Source organism: Phalangium opilio, unplaced genomic scaffold, assembly GCF_054372755.1.
Source record: "Phalangium opilio isolate 3A_F unplaced genomic scaffold, DU_Popi_V2 ptg000352l_1, whole genome shotgun sequence".
NCBI classification, from domain to species: Eukaryota; Metazoa; Arthropoda; class Arachnida; order Opiliones; family Phalangiidae; genus Phalangium; species Phalangium opilio.
The window spans coordinates 6,693,798-6,720,477 of NW_028324228.1; the positions used below are offsets into that span (position 1 = coordinate 6,693,798).

General features: G+C 47.5%; 3 non-coding genes across 3 annotated transcripts; 1 reads left to right on the top strand and 2 right to left on the bottom strand.

Moving 5' to 3' along the window:
* Nucleotides 1-4,238: 4,238 nt before the first annotated feature.
* TRNAN-GUU (transfer RNA asparagine (anticodon GUU)) lies at nt 4,239-4,311 on the bottom strand. The gene has a single exon. It is a non-coding gene; the product is annotated as a tRNA-Asn (tRNA).
* Nucleotides 4,312-4,972: 661 nt separating this feature from the next.
* TRNAN-GUU (transfer RNA asparagine (anticodon GUU)) lies at nt 4,973-5,045 on the bottom strand. The gene has a single exon. It is a non-coding gene; the product is annotated as a tRNA-Asn (tRNA).
* A 4,559-nt stretch (nt 5,046-9,604) lies between these two features.
* On the top strand, nt 9,605-9,677 carry TRNAY-GUA (transfer RNA tyrosine (anticodon GUA)). The gene has a single exon. It is a non-coding gene; the product is annotated as a tRNA-Tyr (tRNA).
* The last annotated feature ends 17,003 nt before the right edge of the window (nt 9,678-26,680 follow it).

Here is a 26,680-nt window from a genome sequence, read left to right on the forward strand (position 1 = left end):
CCACCAACCTTTCGGTTAACAGCCGAACGCTCTAACCATTGCGCCACGGAAGCCCAAAAATTGAATGGTCGTCGGGTATTGTGGAAACACTTTGGCATTTTACGTTACATGTGAGAGCTCACAACACCGCTCCCGGGTGGGCTCGAACCACCAACCTTTCGGTTAACAGCCGAACGCGCTAACCATTGCGCCACGGAAACCCAAAGATTAAATGTTCGTCAGGCATTGTGGAAAAACTTTGGATTTTTACGTCACATCTGAGACCTCACAACACCGCTCACGGATGGGCTCGAACCACCAACCTTTCGGTTAACAGCCGAACGCGCTAACCATTGCGCCACGGAAGCCCAAAAATTAAATGGTCGTCGGGTATTGTGGAAACACTTTGGCTTTTTACGTTACATGTGAGAGCTCACAACACCGCTCCCGGGTGGGCTCGAACCACCAACCTTTCGGTTAACAGCCGAACGCGCTAACCATTGCGCCACGGAAACCCAAAGATTAAATGTTCGTCAGGTATTGTTGAAAAACTTTGGATTTTTACGTTACATTTGAGATCTCACAACACCGCTCACGGATGGGCTCGAACCACCAACCTTTCGGTTAACAGCCGAACGCTCTAACCATTGCGCCACGGAAGCCCAAAAATTGAATGGTCGTCGGGTATTGTGGAAACACTTTGGCATTTTACGTTACATGTGAGAGCTCACAACACCGCTCCCGGGTGGGCTCGAACCACCAACCTTTCGGTTAACAGCCGAACGCGCTAACCATTGCGCCACGGAAACCCAAAGATTAAATGTTCGTCAGGCATTGTGGAAACACTTTGGCTTTTTACGTTACATGTGAGAGCTCACAACACCGCTCCCGGGTGGGCTCGAACCACCAACCTTTCGGTTAACAGCCGAACGCGCTAACCATTTGGCCACAGAAGCCCAAAGATTAAATGTTCGTCAGGTATTTTTAAAAAACTCTGAATTTTACGTTACATCTAAGACCTCACAACACCGCTCCCGGATGGGCTCGAACCACCAACCTTTCGGTTAACAGCCGACGGCGTTAACCATTGCGCAACGGAAGCCCAAAGATTAAATGTCGGTCAGGTATTGTGGGAAAACTTTGGATTTTTACGTTACATGTGAGATCTCACAACACCGCTCCCGGGTGGGCTCGAACCACCAACCTTCCGGTTAACAGCCGAACGCGCTAACCATTGCGCCACAGAAGCCCAAAGATTAAATGTTCGTCAGGTATTGTGGAAAAACTTTGACTTTTTACGTCACATCTGAGACTTCACAACACCGCTCCCGGATGGGCACGAACCACAAACCTTTTGAATAACAGCTGAACGCTCTAACCATTGCGCCACGGAAGCCCAAAAATTAAATGTTCGTCAGTTATTTTTAAAAAACTCTGAATTTTACGTTACATCTAAGACCTCACAACACCGCTCCCGGATGGGCTCGAACCACCAACCTTTCGATTAACAGCCGAACGCGCTAACCATTGCGCCACGGAAGCCCAAAAATTAAATGTTCGTCAGGTATTGTGGAAAAACTTTGGATTTTTAGGTTACATGTGAGATTTCACAACACCGCTCCTGGGTGGGCTCGAACCACCAACCTTTCGGTTAACAGCCGAACGCGCGAACCATTGCTTCACGGAAGCCCAAAAATTAAATGTTCGTCAGGTATTGTGGAAAAACTTTGACTTTTGACGTCACATCCGAGACCTCACAACACCGCTCACGGATGGGCTCGAACCACCAACCTTTCGGTTAACAGCCGAACGCGCTAACCATTGCGCCACGGAAGCCCAAAAATTAAATGGTCGTCGGGTATTGTGGAAACACTTTGGCTTTTTACGTTACATGTGAGAGCTCACAACACCGCTCCCGGGTGGGCTCGAACCACCAACCTTTCGGTTAACAGCCGAACGCGCTAACCATTGCGCCACGGAAACCCAAAGATTAAATGTTCGTCAGGTATTGTTGAAAAACTTTGGATTTTTACGTTACATGTGAGATCTCACAACACCGCTCCCGGGTGGGCTCGAACCACCAACCTTTCGGTTAACAGCCGAACGCGCTAACCATTGCGCCACGGAAGACCAAAAATTAAATGTTCGTCAGTTATTTTTAAAAAACTCTGAAGTTTACGTTACATCTAAGACCTCACAACACCGCTCCCGGATGGTCTCGAACCACCAACCTTTCGGTTAACAGCCGACGGCGTTAACCATTGTGCAACGGAAGCCCAAAGATTAAATGTTCGTCAGGTATTGTGGAAAAACTTTGGATTTTTAGGTTACATGTGAGATTTCACAACACCGCTCCCGGGTGGGCTCGAACCACCAACCTTTCGGTTAACAGCCGAACGCGCTAACCATTGCTTCACGGAAGCCCAAAAATTAAATGTTCGTCAGGTATTGTGGAAAAACTTTGACTTTTTACGTCACATCTGAGACCTCACAACACCGCTCACGGATGGGCTCGAACCACCAACCTTTCGGTTAACAGCCGAACGCGCTAACCATTGCGCCACGGAAGCCCAAAAATTAAATGGTCGTCGGGTATTGTGGAAACACTTTGGCTTTTTCCGTTACATGTGAGAGCTCACAACACCGCTCCCGGGTGGGCTCGAACCACCAACCTTTCGGTTAACAGCCGAACGCGCTAACCATTGCGCCACGGAAACCCAAAGATTCAATGTTCGTCAGGTATTGTGGAAAAACTTTGGATTTTTACGTTACATGTGAGATCTCACAACACCGCTCCCGGGTGGGCTCGAACCACCAACCTTTCGGTTAACAGCCGAACGCTCTAACCATTGCGCCACGGAAGCCCAAAAATTAAATGTTCGTCAGTTATTTTTAAAAAACTCTGAATTTTACGTTACATCTAAGACCTCACAACACCGCTCCCGGATGGGCTCGAACCACCAACCTTTCGGTTAACAGCCGAACGCTCTAACCATTGCGCCACGGAAGCCCAAAAATTAAATGGTCGTCGGGTATTGTGGAAACACTTTGGCTTTTTACGTTACATGTGAGAGCTCACAACACCGCTCCCGGGTGGGCTCGAACCACCAACCTTTCGGTTAACAGCCGAACGCGCTAACCATTGCGCCACAGAAGCCCAAAGATTAAATGTTCGTCAGGTATTTTTAAAAAACTCTGAATTTTACGTTACATCTAAGACCTCACAACACCGCTCCCGGATGGGCTCGAACAACCAACCTTTCGGTTAACAGCCGACGGCGTTAACCATTGCGCAACGGAAGCCCAAAGATTAAATGTCGGTCAGGTATTGTGGGAAAACTTTGGATTTTTACGTTACATGTGAGATCTCACAACACCGCTCCCGGGTGGGCTCGAACCACCAACCTTCCGGTTAACAGCCGAACGCGCTAACCATTGCGCCACAGAAGCCCAAAGATTAAATGTTCGTCAGGTATTGTGGAAAAACTTTGACTTTTTACGTTACATCTAAGACCTCACAACACCGCTCCCGGATGGGCTCGAACCACCAACCTTTCGATTAACAGCCGAACAAGCTAACCATTGCGCCACGGAAGCCCAAAAATAAAATGTTCGTCAGGTATTGTGGAAAAACTTTGGATTTATAGGTTACATGTGAGATTTCACAACACCGCTCCCGGGTGGGCTCGAACCACCAACCTTTCGGTTAACAGCCGAACGCGCGAACCATTGCTTCACGGAAGCCCAAAAATTAAATGTTCGTCAGGTATTGTGGAAAAACTTTGACTTTTGACGTCACATCTGAGACCTCACAACACCGCTCACGGATGGGCTCGAACCACCAACCTTTCGGTTAACAGCCGAACGCGCTAACCATTGCGCCACGGAAGCCCAAAAATTAAATGGTCGTCGGGTATTGTGGAAACACTTTGGCTTTTTACGTTACATGTGAGAGCTCACAACACCGCTCCTGGGTGGGCTCGAACCACCAACCTTTCGGTTAACAGCCGAACGCGCGAACCATTGCTTCACGGAAGCCCAAAAATTAAATGTTCGTCAGGTATTGTGGAAAAACTTTGACTTTTGACGTCACATCTGAGACCTCACAACACCGCTCCCGGATGGGCTCGAACCACCAACCTTTCGGTTAACAGCCGATCGCGCTAACCATTGCGCCACGGAAGCCCAAAAATTAAATGTTCGTCAGGTATTGTGGAAAAACTTTGGATTTTTAGGTTACATGTGAGATTTCACAACACCGCTCCCGGGTGGGCTCGAACCACCAACCTTTCGGTTAACAGCCGAACGCGCTAACCATTGCGCCACGGAAGCCCAAATATGAAATGTTCGTCAGGTATTGTGGAAAAACTTTGGATTTTTAGGTTACATGTGAGATTTCACAACACCGCTCCCGGGTGGGCTCGTACCACCAACCTTTCGGTTAACAGCCGAACGCGCTAACCATTGCGCCACGGAAACCCAAAGATTAAATGTTCGTCAGGTATTGTGGAAAAACTTTGGATTTTTACGTTACATGTGAGATCTCACAACACCGCTCCCGGGTGGGCTCGAACCACCAACCTTTCGGTTAACAGCCGAACGCTCTAACCATTGCGCCACGGAAGCCCAAAAATTAAATGTTGGTCAGTTATTTTTAAAAAACTCTGAATTTTACGTTACATCTAAGACCTCACAACACCGCTCCCGGATGGGCTCGAACCACCAACCTTTCGGTTAACAGCCGATCGCGCTAACCATTGCGCCACGGAAGCCCAAATATGAAATGTTCGTCAGGTATTGTGGAAAAACTTTGGATTTTTACGTTACATGTGAGATTTCACAACACCGCTCCCGGGTGGGCTCGTACCACCAACCTTTCGGTTAACAGCCGAACGCGCTAACCATTGCGCCACGGAAACCCAAAGATTAAATGTTCGTCAGGTATTGTGGAAAAACTTTGGATTTTTACGTTACATGTGAGATCTCACAACACCGCTCCCGGGTGGGCTCGAACCACCAACCTTTCGGTTAACAGCCGAACGCGCTAACCATTGCGCCACGGAAGCCCAAAAATTAAATGTTCGTCAGTTATTTTTAAAAAACTCTGAATTTTACGTTACATCTAAGACCTCACAACACCGCTCACGGATGGGCTCGAACCACCAACCTTTCGGTTAACAGCCGAACGCTCTAACCATTGCGCCACGGAAGCCCAAAAATTGAATGGTCGTCGGGTATTGTGGAAACACTTTGGCATTTTACGTTACATGTGAGAGCTCACAACACCGCTCCCGGGTGGGCTCGAACCACCAACCTTTCGGTTAACAGCCGAACGCGCTAACCATTGCGCCACGGAAACCCAAAGATTAAATGTTCGTCAGGCATTGTGGAAAAACTTTGGATTTTTACGTCACATCTGAGACCTCACAACACCGCTCACGGATGGGCTCGAACCACCAACCTTTCGGTTAACAGCCGAACGCTCTAACCATTGCGCCACGGAAGCCCAAAAATTAAATGGTCGTCGGGTATTGTGGAAACACTTTGGATTTTTAAGTTACATGTGAGATGTCACAACACCGCTCCCGGGTGGGCTCGAAGTGACGTAAAATGTCAAAACGTTTCCACAATACGTGACAACCATTTAATTTCTGAGCTTCCGTGGCTCAATGGTTAGCGCGTTCAGCTGGTAACCAATAGGTTTGTGGTTCGAGCCCACCCGGGAGCGGTGTTGTGGGATCTCAAATGTAACTTAAAAAGCCAAAGTTTTTCCACAATACCTGACCACCATTTAATTTTTGGGCTTCCGTGGCTTAATGGTTAGCGCGTTCGGCTGTTCACCAATAGGTTTGTGGTTCGAGCCCACCCGGGAGCGGTGTTGTGGTATCTCAAATGTAATGTAAAAAGCCAAAGTTTTTCCACAATTCCTGACGACCATATAATTGTTGGGCTTCCGTGGCGCAATGGTTAGCGCCGTCGGCTGTTAACCGAAAGGTTGGTGGTTCGAGCCCATCCGGGAGCGGTGATGTGAGGTCTTAGATGTAACGTAAAATTCAGAGTTTTTCCACAATAACTGACGAACATTTAATTTTTGGGCCTCCGTGGCGCAATGGTTAGCGCGTTCAGCTGTTATTCAAAAGGTTTGTGGTTCAAGCCCATCCGGGAGCGGTGTTGTGAGGTCTCAGATGTGACGTAAAAAGCCAAAGTTTTTCCACAATACCTGACGACCATTTAATTTTTGGGCTTCCGTGGCGCAATGGTTAGCGCGTAAAGCTGTTAACCGAAAGGTTGGTGGTTCGAGCCCACCCGGGAGCGGTGTTGTAAGATCTCAAATGTAACGTAAAAACCCAAAGTTTTTCCACAATACCTGACGACCATTTAATTTTTGGGCTTCAGTGGCCCAATGGTTAGCGCGTTCGACTGTTGACCGAAAGGTTGGTGGTTCGAGCCCATCCGTGAGCGTTGTTGTGAGGTCTCAGATGTGATGTAAAAAGTCAAAGTTTTTCCACAATACCTAACGAACATTTAATTTTTGGGCTTCCGTGGCGCAATGGTTAGCGCGTAAAGCTGTTAACCGAAAGGTTGGTGGTTCGAGCTCACCCGGGAGCGGTGTTGTAAGATCTCAAATGTAACGTAAAAACTCAAAGTTTTTCCACAATACCTGACGACCATTTAATTTTTGGGCTTCCGCGGCCCAATGGTTAGCGCGTTCGGCTGTTGACCGAAAGGTTGGTGGTTCGAGCCCATCCGTGAGCGTTGTTGTGAGGTCTCAGATGTGATGTAAAAAGTCAAAGTTTTTCCACAATACCTGACGAACATTTAATTTTTGGGCTTCCGTGGCGCAATGGTTAGCGCGTTTGGCTGTTAACCGAAAGGTTGGTGGTTCGAGCCCATCCGTGAGCGGTGTTGTGAGGTCTCAGATGTGACGTAAAATGTCAAAACTTTTCCACAATACGTGACAACCATTTAATTTCTGAGCTTCCGTGGCTCAATGGTTAGCGCGTTCAGCTGGTAAACAATAGGTTTGTGGTTCGAGCCCACCCGGGAGCGGTGTTGTGGGATCTCAAATGTAACGTAAAAAGCCAAACTTTTTCCACAATACCTGACCACCATTTAATTTTTGGGCTTCCGTGGCGCAATGGTTAGCGCGTTCGGCTGTTAACCGAAAAGTTGGTGGTTCGAGCCCATCCGGGAGCGGTGTTGTGAGGTCTCAGATGTGACGTAAAATGTCAAAGATTTTCCACAATACGTGACAACCATTTAATTTCTGAGCTTCCGTGGCTCAATGGTAAGCGCGTTCGGCTGTTAACCAATAGGTTTGTGGTTCGAGCCCACCCGGAAGCGGTGTTGTGGTATCTCAAATGTAACGTAAAAAGCCAAAGTTTTTCCACAATTCCTGACGACCATATAATTTTTGGGCTTCCGTGGCGCAATGGTTAGCGCCGTCGGCTGTTAACCGAAAGGTTGGTGGTTCGAGCCCATCCGGGAGCGGTGATGTGAGGTCTTAGATGTAACGTAAAATTCAGAGTTTTTCCACAATTCCTGACGACCATATAATTGTTGGGCTTCCGTGGCGCAATGGTTAGCGCCGTCGGCTGTTAACCGAAAGGTTGGTGGTTCGAGCCCATCCGGGAGCGGTGATGTGAGGTCTTAGATGTAACGTAAAATTCAGAGTTTTTCCACAATAACTGACGAACATTTAATTTTTGGGCTTCCGTGGCGCAATGGTTAGCGCGTTCAGCTGTTATTCAAAAGGTTGGTGGTTCGAGCCCACCCGGGAGCGGTGATGTGAGGTCTCAGATGTAATGTAAAAAGTCAAAACTTTTCCACAATACGTGACAACCATTTAATTTCTGAGCTTCCGTGGCGCAATGGTTAGCGCGTTCGGCTGTTAACCGAAAAGTTGGTGGTTCGAGCCCATCCGGGAGCGGTGTTGTGAGGTCTCAGATGTGACGTAAAATGTCGAACCTTTTCCACAATACGTGACAAACATTTAATTTCTGAGCTTCCGTGGCTCAATGGTTAGCGCGTTCGGCTGTTAACCAATAGGTTTGTGGTTCGAGCCCACCCGGGAGCGGTGTTGTGGTATCTCAAATGTAACGTAAAAAGTCAAAGTTTTTCCACAATACCTGACGACCATTTCATTTCTGAGCTTTCTTGGCTCCATGGTTAGCTCGTTCGGATGTTAACCAAAAGTTTGGTGGTTCGAGCCCACCCAGGAGCGGTGTTGTGAAGTCTCAAATGTAACGTAAAAAGCCAAAGTTATTCCACAATACCTGACGAACATTTAATTTTTGGGCTTCCGTGGCGCAATGGTTAGCGCGTTTGGCTGTTAACCGAAAGGTTGGTGGTTCGAGCCCATCCGTGAGCGGTGTTGTGAGGTCTCAGATGTGACGTAAAATGTCAAAACTTTTCCACAATACGTGACAACCATTTAATTTCTGAGCTTCCGTGGCTCAATGGTTAGCGCGTTCAGCTGGTAAACAATAGGTTTGTGGTTCGAGCCCACCCGGGAGCGGTGTTGTGGGATCTCAAATGTAACGTAAAAAGCCAAACTTTTTCCACAATACCTGACCACCATTTAATTTTTGGGCTTCCGTGGCGCAATGGTTAGCGCGTTCGGCTGTTAACCGAAAAGTTGGTGGTTCGAGCCCATCCGGGAGCGGTGTTGTGAGGTCTCAGATGTGACGTAAAATGTCAAAGATTTTCCACAATACGTGACAACCATTTAATTTCTGAGCTTCCGTGGCTCAATGGTAAGCGCGTTCGGCTGTTAACCAATAGGTTTGTGGTTCGAGCCCACCCGGGAGCGGTGTTGTGGTATCTCAAATGTAACGTAAAAAGCCAAAGTTTTTCCACAATTCCTGACGACCATATAATTTTTGGGCTTCGGTGGCGCAATGGTTAGCGCGTTCGACTGTTAACCGAAAGGTTGGTGGATCAAGCCCACCCGGGAACGGTTGTGTAATGTTTTATAAGTAACGTAAAAAGTCAATGTTTTTCCACAATACCTGACGGCCATTTAATTTTTAGGCTTCCGTGGCGCGATGGTTAGGTTAGGGCGTTCGGCTGTTAACCGATAGGTTGGTGGTTAGATCCCACGCTGGAGCGTTAGTGTGAAATGTTTTAAGTAACATAAAAAGTCAAAGTTTTTCCACCATACTTGACAACATTTTAAATTCTAAGCTTCCGTGGCGCAATGCTTAGTGCGTTCGGCCGTTAACGGAAAGGTTGGTGGTTCGAGCCCATCCGGGAGCGGTGTTGTGAGGTCTCAGATGCGACGTAAAATGTCAAAGTTTTTCCACAATACCTGAAAACCATTTAATTTTTGGGCTTCCGTTGCGTAATGGCTGGCTCGTTCGGCTGTAATCCGAAAGGTTGGTTGTTCGAGCCCATCCGGGAGCGGTGTAGTGAGGTCTCAGATGTAACGTAAAAAGCCAAAGTTTTTCCACAATACCTGACGACCATTTAATTTTTGGGCTTCGGTGGCGCAATGGTTAGCGCGTTCGGCTGTTAACCGAAAGGTTGGTGGTTCGAGCACACCCGGGAGCGGTGTTATGAGGTGTCAATGTAACGCAAAATATAAAAGTATTTCCACAATACCTGACGACCATTTAATTTTTAGGCTTCCGTGGCGTAATGGTTGGCTCGTTCGGCTGTAATCCGAAAGGTTGGTGGTTCGAGCCCATCCGGGAGCGGTGTAGTGAGGTCTCAGATGTAACGTAAAAAGCCAAAGTTTTTCCACAATACCTGACGACCATTTAATTTTTGGGCTTCGGTGGCGCAATGGTTGGCGCGTTCGGCTGTTAACCGAAAGGTTGGTGGTTCAAGCCCACCCGGGAACGGTTGTTCTAATGTTTTATAAGTAACGTAAAAAGTCAATGTTTTTCCGCAATACCTGACGGCCATTTAATTTTTAGGCTTCCGTGGCGCGATGGTTAGGTTAGGGCGTTCGGCTGTTAACCGATAGGTTGGTAGTTAGATCCCACGCTGGAGCGTTAGTGTGAAATGTTTTAAGTAACATAAAAAGTCAAAGTTTTTCCACCATACTTGACAACATTTTAAATTCTAAGCTTCCGTGGCGCAATGCTTAGTGCGTTCGGCCGTTAACGGAAAGGTTGGTGGTTCGAGCCCATCCGGGAGCGGTGTTGTGAGGTCTCAGATGCGACGTAAAATGTCAAAGTTTTTCCACAATACCTGAAAACCATTTAATTTTTGGGCTTCCGTTGCGTAATGGCTGGCTCGTTCGGCTGTAATCCGAAAGGTTTGTGGTTCGAGCCCATCCGGGAGCGGTGTTGTGAAGTCTCAGATGTGACGTAAAAAGTCAAAGTTTTTCCACAATACCTGACGAACATTTAATTTTTGGGCTTCCGTGAAGCAATGGTTAGCGCGTTCGGCTGTTAACCGAAGGGTTGGTGGTTCGAGCCCACCCGGGAGCGGTGTTGTGAGGTCTTAGATGTAACGTAAAATTCAGAGTTTTTTAAAAATAACTGACGAACATTTAATTTTTGGGCTTCCGTGAAGCAATGGTTAGCGCGTTCGGCTGTTAACCGAAAGGTTGGTGGTTCGAGCCCACCCGGGATCGGTGTTGTGAGCTCTCACATGTAACGTAAAAAGCCAAAGTGTTTCCACAATAGCCGACGACCATTTAATTTTTGGGCTTCCGTTGCGCAATGGTTAACGCCGTCGGCTGTTAACCGAAAGGTTGGTGGTTCGAGCCCATCCGGGAGCTGTGTTGTGAGGTCTTAGATGCAACGGAAGCCCAAAGATTAAATGTTCGTCAGGTATTGTGGAAAAACTTTGACTTTTTACGTCACATCTGAGACTTCACAACACCGCTCCCGGATGGGCTCGAACCACAAACCTTTTGAATAACAGCTGAACGCTCTAAACATTGCGCCACGGAAGCCCAAAAATTAAATGTTCGTCAGTTATTTTTAGAAAACTCTGAATTTTACGTTACATCTAAGACCTCACAACACCGCTCCCGGGTGGGCTCGAACCACCAACCTTTCGGTTAACAGCCGAACGCGCTAACCATTGCTTCACGGAAGCCCAATAATTAAATGTTCGTCAGGTATTGTGGAAAAACTTTGACTTTTTACGTCACATCTGAGACCTCACAACACCGCTCACGGATGGGCTCGAACCACCAACCTTTCGGTTAACAGCCGACGGCGTTAACCATTGTGCAAGGGAAGCCCAAAGATTAAATGTTCGTCAGGTATTGTGGAAAAACTTTGACTTTTTACGTCACATCTGAGACTTCACAACACCGCTCCCAGATGGGCTCGAACCACAAACCTTTTGAATAACAGCTGAACGCTCTAACCATTGCGCCACGGAAGCCCAAAAATTAAATGTTCGTCAGGTTTTTTTAAAACACTCTGAATTTTACGTTACATCTAAGACCTCACAACACAGCTCCCGGATGGGCTCGAACCACCAACCTTTCGGTTAACAGCCGACGGCGTTAACCATTGCGCAACGGAAGCCCAAAGATTAAATGATCGTCAGGTATTGTGGAAAAACTTTGGATTTTTACGTTACATGTGAGATTTCACAACACCGCTCCCGGGTGGGCTCGAACCACCAACCTTTCGGTTAACAGCCGAACGCGCTAACCATTGCTTCACGGAAGCCCAAAAATTAAATGTTCGTCAGGTATTGTGGAAAAACTTTGACTTTTTACGTCACATCTGAGACCTCACAACACCGCTCACGGATGGGCTCGAACCACCAACCTTTCGGTTAACAGCCGAACGCGCTAACCATTGCGCCACGGAAGCCCAAAAATTAAATGGTCGTCGGGTATTGTGGAAACAATTTGGCTTTTTACGTTACATGTGAGAGCTCACAACACCGCTCCCGGGTGGGCTCGAACCACCAACCTTTCGGTTAACAGCCGAACGCGCTAACCATTGCGCCACAGAAGCCCAAAGATTAAATGTTCGTCAGGTATTGTGGGAACACTTTGGATTTTTACGTTACATGTTAGATCTCACAACACCGCTCCCGGGTGGGCTCGAACCACCAACCTTTCGGTTAACAGCCGAACGCGCTAACCATTGCGCCACAGAAGCCCAAAGATTAAATGTTCGTCAGGTATTGTGGAAAAACTTTGACTTTTTACGTCACATCTGAGACTTCACAACACCGCTCCCGGATGGGCTCGAACCACAAACCTTTTGAATAACAGCTGAACGCTCTAACCATTGCGCCACGGAAGCCCAAAAATTAAATGTTCGTCAGTTATTTTTAAAAAACTCTGAATTTTACGTTACATCTAAGACCTCACAACACCGCTCCCGGATGGGCTCGAACCACCAACCTTTCGGTTAACAGCCGAACGCGCTAACCATTGCGCCACGGAAGCCCAAAAATTAAATGTTCGTCAGGTATTGTGGAAAAACTTTGGATTTTTAGGTTACATGTGAGATTTCACAACACCGCTCCCGGGTGGGCTCGAACCACCAACCTTTCGGTTAACAGCCGAACGCGCGAACCATTGTGCAACGGAAGCCCAAAAATTAAATGTTCGTCAGGTATTGTGGAAAAACTTTGAATTTTCACGTCACATCTGAGACCTCACAACACCGCTCACGGATGGGCTCGAACCACCAACCTTTCGGTTAACAGCCGAACGCGCTAACCATTGCGCCACGGAAGCCCAAAAATTAAATGGTCGTCGGGTATTGTGGAAACACTTTGGCTTTTTACGTTACATGTGAGAGCTCACAACACCGCTCCCGGGTGGGCTCGAACCACCAACCTTTCGGTTAACAGCCGAACGCGCTAACCATTGCGCCACGGAAACCCAAAGATTAAATGTTCGACAGGTATTGTTGAAAAACTTTGGATTTTTACGTTACATTTGAGATCTCACAACACCGCTCACGGATGGGCTCGAACCACCAACCTTTCGGTTAACAGCCGAACGCTCTAACCATTGCGCCACGGAAGCCCAAAAATTGAATGGTCGTCGGGTATTGTGGAAACACTTTGGCATTTTACGTTACATGTGAGAGCTCACAACACCGCTCCCGGGTGGGCTCGAACCACCAACCTTTCGGTTAACAGCCGAACGCGCTAACCATTGCGCCACGGAAACCCAAAGATTAAATGTTCGTCAGGCATTGTGGAAAAACTTTGGATTTTTACGTCACATCTGAGACCTCACAACACCGCTCACGGATGGGCTCGAACCACCAACCTTTCGGTTAACAGCCGAACGCGCTAACCATTGCGCCACGGAAGCCCAAAAATTAAATGGTCGTCGGGTATTGTGGAAACACTTTGGCTTTTTACGTTACATGTGAGAGCTCACAACACCGCTCCCGGGTGGGCTCGAACCACCAACCTTTCGGTTAACAGCCGAACGCGCTAACCATTGCGCCACGGAAACCCAAAGATTAAATGTTCGTCAGGTATTGTTGAAAAACTTTGGATTTTTACGTTACATTTGAGATCTCACAACACCGCTCACGGATGGGCTCGAACCACCAACCTTTCGGTTAACAGCCGAACGCTCTAACCATTGCGCCACGGAAGCCCAAAAATTGAATGGTCGTCGGGTATTGTGGAAACACTTTGGCATTTTACGTTACATGTGAGAGCTCACAACACCGCTCCCGGGTGGGCTCGAACCACCAACCTTTCGGTTAACAGCCGAACGCGCTAACCATTGCGCCACGGAAACCCAAAGATTAAATGTTCGTCAGGCATTGTGGAAAAACTTTGGATTTTTACGTCACATCTGAGACCTCACAACACCGCTCACGGATGGGCTCGAACCACCAACCTTTCGGTTAACAGCCGAACGCTCTAACCATTGCGCCACGGAAGCCCAAAAATTAAATGGTCGTCGGGTATTGTGGAAACACTTTGGCTTTTTACGTTACATGTGAGAGCTCACAACACCGCTCCCGGGTGGGCTCGAACCACCAACCTTTCGGTTAACAGCCGAACGCGCTAACCATTGCGCCACAGAAGCCCAAAGATTAAATGTTCGTCAGGTATTTTTAAAAAACTCTGAATTTTACGTTACATCTAAGACCTCACAACACCGCTCCCGGATGGGCTCGAACCACCAACCTTTCGGTTAACAGCCGACGGCGTTAACCATTGCGCAACGGAAGCCCAAAGATTAAATGTCGGTCAGGTATTGTGGGAAAACTTTGGATTTTTACGTTACATGTGAGATCTCACAACACCGCTCCCGGGTGGGCTCGAACCACCAACCTTCCGGTTAACAGCCGAACGCGCTAACCATTGCGCCACAGAAGCCCAAAGATTAAATGTTCGTCAGGTATTGTGGAAAAACTTTGACTTTTTACGTCACATCTGAGACTTCACAACACCGCTCCCGGATGGGCACGAACCACAAACCTTTTGAATAACAGCTGAACGCTCTAACCATTGCGCCACGGAAGCCCAAAAATTAAATGTTCGTCAGTTATTTTTAAAAAACTCTGAATTTTACGTTACATCTAAGACCTCACAACACCGCTCCCGGATGGGCTCGAACCACCAACCTTTCGATTAACAGCCGAACGCGCTAACCATTGCGCCACGGAAGCCCAAAAATTAAATGTTCGTCAGGTATTGTGGAAAAACTTTGGATTTTTAGGTTACATGTGAGATTTCACAACACCGCTCCCGGGTGGGCTCGAACCACCAACCTTTCGGTTAACAGCCGAACGCGCGAACCATTGCTTCACGGAAGCCCAAAAATTAAATGTTCGTCAGGTATTGTGGAAAAACTTTGACTTTTGACGTCACATCTGAGACCTCACAACACCGCTCACGGATGGGCTCGAACCACCAACCTTTCGGTTAACAGCCGAACGCGCTAACCATTGCGCCACGGAAGCCCAAAAATTAAATGGTCGTCGGGTATTGTGGAAACACTTTGGCTTTTTACGTTACATGTGAGAGCTCACAACACCGCTCCCGGGTGGGCTCGAACCACCAACCTTTCGGTTAACAGCCGAACGCGCTAACCATTGCGCCACGGAAACCCAAAGATTAAATGTTCGTCAGGTATTGTTGAAAAACTTTGGATTTTTACGTTACATGTGAGATCTCACAACACCGCTCCCGGGTGGGCTCGAACCACCAACCTTTCGGTTAACAGCCGAACGCTCTAACCATTGCGCCACGGAAGCCCAAAAATTAAATGTTCGTCAGTTATTTTTAAAAAACTCTGAATTTTACGTTACATCTAAGACCTCACAACACCGCTCCCGGATGGGCTCGAACCACCAACCTTTCGGTTAACAGCCGATCGCGCTAACCATTGCGCCACGGAAGCCCAAAAATTAAATGTTCGCCAGGTATTGTGGAAAAACTTTGGATTTTTAGGTTACATGTGAGATTTCACAACACCGCTCCCGGGTGGGCTCGAACCACCAACCTTTCGGTTAACAGCCGAACGCGCGAACCATTGCTTCACGGAAGCCCAAAAATTAAATGTTCGTCAGGTATTGTGGAAAAACTTTGACTTTTGACGTCACATCTGAGACCTCACAACACCGCTCACGGATGGGCTCGAACCACCAACCTTTCGGTTAACAGCCGAACGCGCTAACCATTGCGCCACGGAAGCCCAAAAATTAAATGGTCGTCGGGTATTGTGGAAACACTTTGGCTTTTTACGTTACATGTGAGAGCTCACAACACCGCTCCCGGGTGGGCTCGAACCACCAACCTTTCGGTTAACAGCCGAACGCGCTAACCATTGCGCCACGGAAACCCAAAGATTAAATGTTCGTCAGGTATTGTTGAAAAACTTTGGATTTTTACGTTACATGTGAGATCTCACAACACCGCTCCCGGGTGGGCTCGAACCACCAACCTTTCGGTTAACAGCCGAACGCTCTAACCATTGCGCCACGGAAGCCCAAAAATTAAATGTTCGTCAGTTATTTTTAAGAAACTCTGAATTTTACGTTACATCTAAGACCTCACAACACCGCTCCCGGATGGTCTCGAACCACCAACCTTTCGGTTAACAGCCGACGGCGTTAACCATTGTGCAACGGAAGCCCAAAGATTAAATGTTCGTCAGGTATTGTGGAAAAACTTTGGATTTTTAGGTTACATGTGAGATTTCACAACACCGCTCCCGGGTGGGCTCGAACCACCAACCTTTCGGTTAACAGCCGAACGCGCTAACCATTGCTTCACGGAAGCCCAAAAATTAAATGTTCGTCAGGTATTGTGGAAAAACTTTGGATTTTTAGGTTACATGTGAGATTTCACAACACCGCTCCCGGGTGGGCTCGAACCACCAACCTTTCGGTTAACAGCCGAACGCGCTAACCATTGCGCCACAGAAGCCCAAAGATTAAATGTTCGTCAGGTATTTTTAAAAAACTCTGAATTTTACGTTACATCTAAGACCTCACAACACCGCTCCCGGATGGGCTCGAACCACCAACCTTTCGGTTAACAGCCGACGGCGTTAACCATTGCGCAACGGAAGCCCAAAGATTAAATGTCGGTCAGGTATTGTGGGAAAACTTTGGATTTTTACGTTACATGTGAGATCTCACAACACCGCTCCCGGGTGGGCTCGAACCACCAACCTTCCGGTTAACAGCCGAACGCGCTAACCATTGCGCCACAGAAGCCCAAAGATTAAATGTTCGTCAGGTATTGTGGAAAAACTTTGACTTTTTACGTCACATCTGAGACTTCACAACACCGCTCCCGGATGGGCACGAACCACAAACCTTTTGAATAACAGCTGAACGCTCTAACCATTGCGCCACGGAAGCCCAAAAATTAAATGTTCGTCAGTTATTTTTAAAAAACTCTGAATTTTACGTTACATCTAAGACCTCACAACACCGCTCCCGGATGGGCTCGAACCACCAACCTTTCGATTAACAGCCGAACGCGCTAACCATTGCGCCACGGAAGCCCAAAAATTAAATGTTCGTCAGGTATTGTGGAAAAACTTTGGATTTTTAGGTTACATGTGAGATTTCACAACACCGCTCCCGGGTGGGCTCGAACCACCAACCTTTCGGTTAACAGCCGAACGCGCGAACCATTGCTTCACGGAAGCCCAAAAATTAAATGTTCGTCAGGTATTGTGGAAAAACTTTGACTTTTGACGTCACATCTGAGACCTCACAACACCGCTCACGGATGGGCTCGAACCACCAACCTTTCGGTTAACAGCCGAACGCGCTAACCATTGCGCCACGGAAGCCCAAAAATTAAATGGTCGTCGGGTATTGTGGAAACACTTTGGCTTTTTACGTTACATGTGAGAGCTCACAACACCGCTCCCGGGTGGGCTCGAACCACCAACCTTTCGGTTAACAGCCGAACGCGCTAACCATTGCGCCACGGAAACCCAAAGATTAAATGTTCGTCAGGTATTGTTGAAAAACTTTGGATTTTTACGTTACATGTGAGATCTCACAACACCGCTCCCGGGTTGGCTCGAACCACCAACCTTTCGGTTAACAGCCGAACGCGCTAACCATTGCGCCACGGAAGACCAAAAATTAAATGTTCGTCAGTTATTTTTAAAAAACTCTGAAGTTTACGTTACATCTAAGACCTCACAACACCGCTCCCGGATGGTCTCGAACCACCAACCTTTCGGTTAACAGCCGACGGCGTTAACCATTGTGCAACGGAAGCCCAAAGATTAAATGTTCGTCAGGTATTGTGGAAAAACTTTGGATTTTTAGGTTACATGTGAGATTTCACAACACCGCTCCCGGGTGGGCTCGAACCACCAACCTTTCGGTTAACAGCCGAACGCGCTAACCATTGCTTCACGGAAGCCCAAAAATTAAATGTTCGTCAGGTATTGTGGAAAAACTTTGACTTTTTACGTCACATCTGAGACCTCACAACACCGCTCACGGATGGGCTCGAACCACCAACCTTTCGGTTAACAGCCGAACGCGCTAACCATTGCGCCACGGAAGCCCAAAAATTAAATGGTCGTCGGGTATTGTGGAAACACTTTGGCTTTTTCCGTTACATGTGAGAGCTCACAACACCGCTCCCGGGTGGACTCGAACCACCAACCTTTCGGTTAACAGCCGAACGCGCTAACCATTGCGCCACGGAAACCCAAAGATTCAATGTTCGTCAGGTATTGTGGAAAAACTTTGGATTTTTACGTTACATGTGAGATCTCACAACACCGCTCCCGGGTGGGCTCGAACCACCAACCTTTCGGTTAACAGCCGAACGCTCTAACCATTGCGCCACGGAAGCCCAAAAATTAAATGTTCGTCAGTTATTTTTAAAAAACTCTGAATTTTACGTTACATCTAAGACCTCACAACACCGCTCCCGGATGGGCTCGAACCACCAACCTTTCGGTTAACAGCCGAACGCTCTAACCATTGCGCCACGGAAGCCCAAAAATTAAATGGTCGTCGGGTATTGTGGAAACACTTTGGCTTTTTACGTTACATGTGAGAGCTCACAACACCGCTCCCGGGTGGGCTCGAACCACCAACCTTTCGGTTAACAGCCGAACGCGCTAACCATTGCGCCACAGAAGCCCAAAGATTAAATGTTCGTCAGGTATTTTTAAAAAACTCTGAATTTTACGTTACATCTAAGACCTCACAACACCGCTCCCGGATGGGCTCGAACCACCAACCTTTCGGTTAACAGCCGACGGCGTTAACCATTGCGCAACGGAAGCCCAAAGATTAAATGTCGGTCAGGTATTGTGGGAAAACTTTGGATTTTTACGTTACATGTGAGATCTCACAACACCGCTCCCGGGTGGGCTCGAACCACCAACCTTCCGGTTAACAGCCGAACGCGCTAACCATTGCGCCACAGAAGCCCAAAGATTAAATGTTCGTCAGGTATTGTGGAAAAACTTTGACTTTTTACGTCACATCTGAGACTTCACAACACTGCTCCCGGATGGGCTCGAACCACAAACCTTTTGAATAACAGCTGAACGCTCTAACCATTGCGCCACGGAAGCCCAAAAATTAAATGTTCGTCAGTTATTTTTAAAAAACTCTGAATTTTACGTTACATCTAAGACCTCACAACACCGCTCCCGGATGGGCTCGAACCACCAACCTTTCGATTAACAGCCGAACAAGCTAACCATTGCGCCACGGAAGCCCAAAAATAAAATGTTCGTCAGGTATTGTGGAAAAACTTTGGATTTATAGGTTACATGTGAGATTTCACAACACCGCTCCCGGGTGGGCTCGAACCACCAACCTTTCGGTTAACAGCCGAACGCGCGAACCATTGCTTCACGGAAGCCCAAAAATTAAATGTTCGTCAGGTATTGTGGAAAAACTTTGACTTTTGACGTCACATCTGAGACCTCACAACACCGCTCACGGATGGGCTCGAACCACCAACCTTTCGGTTAACAGCCGAACGCGCTAACCATTGCGCCACGGAAGCCCAAAAATTAAATGGTCGTCGGGTATTGTGGAAACACTTTGGCTTTTTACGTTACATGTGAGAGCTCACAACACCGCTCCTGGGTGGGCTCGAACCACCAACCTTTCGGTTAACAGCCGAACGCGCAAACCATTGCTTCACGGAAGCCCAAAAATTAAATGTTCGTCAGGTATTGTGGAAAAACTTTGACTTTTGACGTCACATCTGAGACCTCACAACACCGCTCCCGGATGGGCTCGAACCACCAACCTTTCGGTTAACAGCCGATCGCGCTAACCATTGCGCCACGGAAGCCCAAAAATTAAATGTTCGTCAGGTATTGTGGAAAAACTTTGGATTTTTAGGTTACATGTGAGATTTCACAACACCGCTCCCGGGTGGGCTCGAACCACCAACCTTTCGGTTAACAGCCGAACGCGCTAACCATTGCGCCACGGAAGACCAAAAATTAAATGTTCGTCAGTTATTTTTAAAAAACTCTGAAGTTTACGTTACATCTAAGACCTCACAACACCGCTCCCGGATGGTCTCGAACCACCAACCTTTCGGTTAACAGCCGACGGCGTTAACCATTGTGCAACGGAAGCCCAAAGATTAAATGTTCGTCAGGTATTGTGGAAAAACTTTGGATTTTTAGGTTACATGTGAGATTTCACAACACCGCTCCCGGGTGGGCTCGAACCACCAACCTTTCGGTTAACAGCCGAACGCGCTAACCATTGCTTCACGGAAGCCCAAAAATTAAATGTTCGTCAGGTATTGTGGAAAAACTTTGACTTTTTACGTCACATCTGAGACCTCACAACACCGCTCACGGATGGGCTCGAACCACCAACCTTTCGGTTAACAGCCGAACGCGCTAACCATTGCGCCACGGAAGCCCAAAAATTAAATGGTCGTCGGGTATTGTGGAAACACTTTGGCTTTTTGCGTTACATGTGAGAGCTCACAACACCGCTCCCGGGTGGGCTCGAACCACCAACCTTTCGGTTAACAGCCGAACGCGCTAACCATTGCGCCACGGAAACCCAAAGATTAAATGTTCGTCAGGTATTGTGGAAAAACTTTGGATTTTTACGTTACATGTGAGATCTCACAACACCGCTCCCGGGTGGGCTCGAACCACCAACCTTTCGGTTAACAGCCGAACGCTCTAACCATTGCGCCACGGAAGCCCAAAAATTAAATGTTCGTCAGTTATTTTTAAAAAACTCTGAATTTTACGTTACATCTAAGACCTCACAACACCGCTCCCGGATGGGCTCGAACCACCAACCTTTCGGTTAACAGCCGATCGCGCTAACCATTGCGCCACGGAAGCCCAAATATGAAATGTTCGTCAGGTATTGTGGAAAAACTTTGGATTTTTAGGTTACATGTGAGATTTCACAACACCGCTCCCGGGTGGGCTCGTACCACCAACCTTTCGGTTAACAGCCGAACGCGCTAACCATTGCGCCACGGAAACCCAAAGATTAAATGTTCGTCAGGTATTGTGGAAAAACTTTGGATTTTTACGTTACATGTGAGATCTCACAACACCGCTCCCGGGTGGGCTCGAACCACCAACCTTTCGGTTAACAGCCGAACGCTCTAACCATTGCGCCACGGAAGCCCAAAAATTAAATGTTCGTCAGTTATTTTTAAAAAACTCTGAATTTTACGTTACATCTAAGACCTCACAACACCGCTCCCGGATGGGCTCGAACCACCAACCTTTCGGTTAACAGCCGATCGCGCTAACCATTGCGCCACGGAAGCCCAAATATGAAATGTTCGTCAGGTATTGTGGAAAAACTTTGGATTTTTAGGTTACATGTGAGATTTCACAACACCGCTCCCGGGTGGGCTCGTACCACCAACCTTTCGGTTAACAGCCGAACGCGCTAACCATTGCGCCACGGAAACCCAAAGATTAAATGTTCGTCAGGTATTGTGGAAAAACTTTGGATTTTTACGTTACATGTGAGATCTCACAACACCGCTCCCGTTTGGGCTCGAACCACCAACCTTTCGGTTAACAGCCGAACGCGCTAACCATTGCGCCACGGAAGCCCAAAAATTAAATGTTCGTCAGTTATTTTTAAAAAACTCTGAATTTTACGTTACATCTAAGACCTCACAACACCGCTCACGGATGGGCTCGAACCACCAACCTTTCGGTTAACAGCCGAACGCTCTAACCATTGCGCCACGGAAGCCCAAAAATTGAATGGTCGTCGGGTATTGTGGAAACACTTTGGCATTTTACGTTACATGTGAGAGCTCACAACACCGCTCCCGGGTGGGCTCGAACCACCAACCTTTCGGTTAACAGCCGAACGCGCTAACCATTGCGCCACGGAAACCCAAAGATTAAATGTTCGTCAGGCATTGTGGAAAAACTTTGGATTTTTACGTCACATCTGAGACCTCACAACACCGCTCACGGATGGGCTCGAACCACCAACCTTTCGGTTAACAGCCGAACGCTCTAACCATTGCGCCACGGAAGCCCAAAAATTAAATGGTCGTCGGGTATTGTGGAAACACTTTGGATTTTTAAGTTACATGTGAGATCTCACAACACCGCTCCCGGGTGGGCTCGAAGTGACGTAAAATGTCAAAACGTTTCCACAATACGTGACAACCATTTAATTTCTGAGCTTCCGTGGCTCAATGGTTAGCGCGTTCAGCTGGTAACCAATAGGTTTGTGGTTCGAGCCCACCCGGGAGCGGTGTTGTGGGATCTCAAATGTAACTTAAAAAGCCAAAGTTTTTCCACAATACCTGACCACCATTTAATTTTTGGGCTTCCGTGGCTTAATGGTTAGCGCGTTCGGCTGTTCACCAATAGGTTTGTGGTTCGAGCCCACCCGGGAGCGGTGTTGTGGTATCTCAAATGTAATGTAAAAAGCCAAAGTTTTTCCACAATTCCTGACGACCATATAATTGTTGGGCTTCCGTGGCGCAATGGTTAGCGCCGTCGGCTGTTAACCGAAAGGTTGGTGGTTCGAGCCCATCCGGGAGCGGTGATGTGAGGTCTTAGATGTAACGTAAAATTCAGAGTTTTTCCACAATAACTGACGAACATTTAATTTTTGGGCCTCCGTGGCGCAATGGTTAGCGCGTTCAGCTGTTATTCAAAAGGTTTGTGGTTCAAGCCCATCCGGGAGCGGTGTTGTGAGGTCTCAGATGTGACGTAAAAAGCCAAAGTTTTTCCACAATACCTGACGACCATTTAATTTTTGGGCTTCCGTGGCGCAATGGTTAGCGCGTAAAGCTGTTAACCGAAAGGTTGGTGGTTCGAGCCCACCCGGGAGCGGTGTTGTAAGATCTCAAATGTAACGTAAAAACCCAAAGTTTTTCCACAATACCTGACGACCATTTAATTTTTGGGCTTCAGTGGCCCAATGGTTAGCGCGTTCGACTGTTGACCGAAAGGTTGGTGGTTCGAGCCCATCCGTGAGCGTTGTTGTGAGGTCTCAGATGTGATGTAAAAAGTCAAAGTTTTTCCACAATACCTAACGAACATTTAATTTTTGGGCTTCCGTGGCGCAATGGTTAGCGCGTAAAGCTGTTAACCGAAAGGTTGGTGGTTCGAGCTCACCCGGGAGCGGTGTTGTAAGATCTCAAATGTAACGTAAAAACTCAAAGTTTTTCCACAATACCTGACGACCATTTAATTTTTGGGCTTCCGCGGCCCAATGGTTAGCGCGTTCGGCTGTTGACCGAAAGGTTGGTGGTTCGAGCCCATCCGTGAGCGTTGTTGTGAGGTCTCAGATGTGATGTAAAAAGTCAAAGTTTTTCCACAATACCTGACGAACATTTAATTTTTGGGCTTCCGTGGCGCAATGGTTAGCGCGTTCGGCTGTTAACCGAAAAGTTGGTGGTTCGAGCCCATCCGGGAGCGGTGTTGTGAGGTCTCAGATGTGACGTAAAATGTCAAAGATTTTCCACAATACGTGACAACCATTTAATTTCTGAGCTTCCGTGGCTCAATGGTAAGCGCGTTCGGCTGTTAACCAATAGGTTTGTGGTTCGAGCCCACCCGGGAGCGGTGTTGTGGTATCTCAAATGTAACGTAAAAAGCCAAAGTTTTTCCACAATTCCTGACGACCATATAATTTTTGGGCTTCCGTGGCGCAATGGTTAGCGCCGTCGGCTGTTAACCGAAAGGTTGGTGGTTCGAGCCCATCCGGGAGCGGTGATGTGAGGTCTTAGATGTAACGTAAAATTCAGAGTTTTTCCACAATTCCTGACGACCATATAATTGTTGGGCTTCCGTGGCGCAATGGTTAGCGCCGTCGGCTGTTAACCGAAAGGTTGGTGGTTCGAGCCCATCCGGGAGCGGTGATGTGAGGTCTTAGATGTAACGTAAAATTCAGAGTTTTTCCACAATAACTGACGAACATTTAATTTTTGGGCTTCCGTGGCGCAATGGTTAGCGCGTTCAGCTGTTATTCAAAAGGTTGGTGGTTCGAGCCCACCCGGGAGCGGTGATGTGAGGTCTCAGATGTAATGTAAAAAGTCAAAACTTTTCCACAATACGTGACAACCATTTAATTTCTGAGCTTCCGTGGCGCAATGGTTAGCGCGTTCGGCTGTTAACCGAAAAGTTGGTGGTTCGAGCCCATCCGGGAGCGGTGTTGTGAGGTCTCAGATGTGACGTAAAATGTCGAACCTTTTCCACAATACGTGACAAACATTTAATTTCTGAGCTTCCGTGGCTCAATGGTTAGCGCGTTCGGCTGTTAACCAATAGGTTTGTGGTTCGAGCCCACCCGGGAGCGGTGTTGTGGTATCTCAAATGTAACGTAAAAAGTCAAAGTTTTTCCACAATACCTGACGACCATTTCATTTCTGAGCTTTCTTGGCTCCATGGTTAGCTCGTTCGGATGTTAACCAAAAGTTTGGTGGTTCGAGCCCACCCAGGAGCGGTGTTGTGAAGTCTCAAATGTAACGTAAAAAGCCAAAGTTATTCCACAATACCTGACGAACATTTAATTTTTGGGCTTCCGTGGCGCAATGGTTAGCGCGTTTGGCTGTTAACCGAAAGGTTGGTGGTTCGAGCCCATCCGTGAGCGGTGTTGTGAGGTCTCAGATGTGACGTAAAATGTCAAAACTTTTCCACAATACGTGACAACCATTTAATTTCTGAGCTTCCGTGGCTCAATGGTTAGCGCGTTCAGCTGGTAAACAATAGGTTTGTGGTTCGAGCCCACCCGGGAGCGGTGTTGTGGGATCTCAAATGTAACGTAAAAAGCCAAACTTTTTCCACAATACCTGACCACCATTTAATTTTTGGGCTTCCGTGGCGCAATGGTTAGCGCGTTCGGCTGTTAACCGAAAAGTTGGTGGTTCGAGCCCATCCGGGAGCGGTGTTGTGAGGTCTCAGATGTGACGTAAAATGTCAAAGATTTTCCACAATACGTGACAACCATTTAATTTCTGAGCTTCCGTGGCTCAATGGTAAGCGCGTTCGGCTGTTAACCAATAGGTTTGTGGTTCGAGCCCACCCGGGAGCGGTGTTGTGGTATCTCAAATGTAACGTAAAAAGCCAAAGTTTTTCCACAATACCTGACGACCATTTAATTTTTAGGCTTCCGTGGCGTAATGGTTGGCTCGTTCGGCTGTTATCCGAAAGGTTGGTGGTTCGAGCCCATCCGGGAGCGGTGTAGTGAGGTCTCAGATGTAACGTAAAAAGCCAAAGTTTTTCCACAATACCTGACGACCATTTAATTTTTGGGCTTCGGTGGCGCAATGGTTGGCGCGTTCGGCTGTTAACCGAAAGGTTGGTGGTTCAAGCCCACCCGGGAACGGTTGTTCTAATGTTTTATAAGTAACGTAAAAAGTCAATGTTTTTCCGCAATACCTGACGCCCATTTAATTTTTAGGCTTCCGTGGCGCGATGGTTAGGTTAGGGCGTTCGGCTGTTAACCGATAGGTTGGTAGTTAGATCCCACGCTGGAGCGTTAGTGTGAAATGTTTTAAGTAACATAAAAAGTCAAAGTTTTTCCACCATACTTGACAACATTTTAAATTCTAAGCTTCCGTGGCGCAATGCTTAGTGCGTTCGGCCGTTAACGGAAAGGTTGGTGGTTCGAGCCCATCCGGGAGCGGTGTTGTGAGGTCTCAGATGCGACGTAAAATGTCAAAGTTTTTCCACAATACCTGAAAACCATTTAATTTTTGGGCTTCCGTTGCGTAATGGCTGGCTCGTTCGGCTGTAATCCGAAAGGTTGGTTGTTCGAGCCCATCCGGGAGCGGTGTAGTGAGGTCTCAGATGTAACGTAAAAAGCCAAAGTTTTTCCACAATACCTGACGACCATTTAATTTTTGGGCTTCGGTGGCGCAATGGTTAGCGCGTTCGGCTGTTAACCGAAAGGTTGGTGGTTCGAGCACACCCGGGAGCGGTGTTATGAGGTGTCAATGTAACGCAAAATATAAAAGTATTTCCACAATACCTGACAACCATTTAATTTTTAGGCTTCCGTGGCGTAATGGCTGGCTCGTTCGGCTGTAATCCGAAAGGTTGGTGGTTCGAGCCCATCCGGGAGCGGTGTAGTGAGGTCTCAGATGTAACGTAAAAAGCCAAAGTTTTTCCGCAATACCTGACGGCCATTTAATTTTTAGGCTTCCGTGGCGCGATGGTTAGGTTAGGGCGTTCGGCTGTTAACCGAAAGGTTGGTGGTTAGATCCCACGCTGGAGCGTTAGTGTGAAATGTTTTAAGTAACATAAAAAGTCAAAGTTTTTCCACCATACTTGACAACATTTTAAATTCTAAGCTTCCGTGGCGCAATGCTTAGTGCGTTCGGCCGTTAACCGAAAGGTTGGTGGTTCGAGCCCATCCGGGAACGGTGTTGTGAGGTGGAAAAACTTTGGCTTTTTACCTTACATCTGAGACCTCACAACACCGCTCCCGGATGGGCTCGAACCACCAACCTTTCGGTTAACGGCCGAACGCACTAAGCATTGCGCCACCGAAGCCCAAAAATTAAATGGTCGTCAGGTATTGTGGAAATACTTTTATATTTTGCGTTACATCTGACACCTCATAACACCGCTCCCGGGTGGGCTCGAACCACCAAACTTTCGGTTAACAGCCGAACGCGCTAACCATTGCGCCACCGAAGCCCAAAAATTAAATGGTCGTCAGGTATTGTGGAAAAACTTTGGCTTTTTACGTTACATGTGAGATCTCACAACACCGCTCCCGAGTGGGCTCGAACCACCAACCTTTCGGTTAACAGCCGAACGCGCTAACCATTGCGCCACGGAAGCCCAAAGATTAAATGT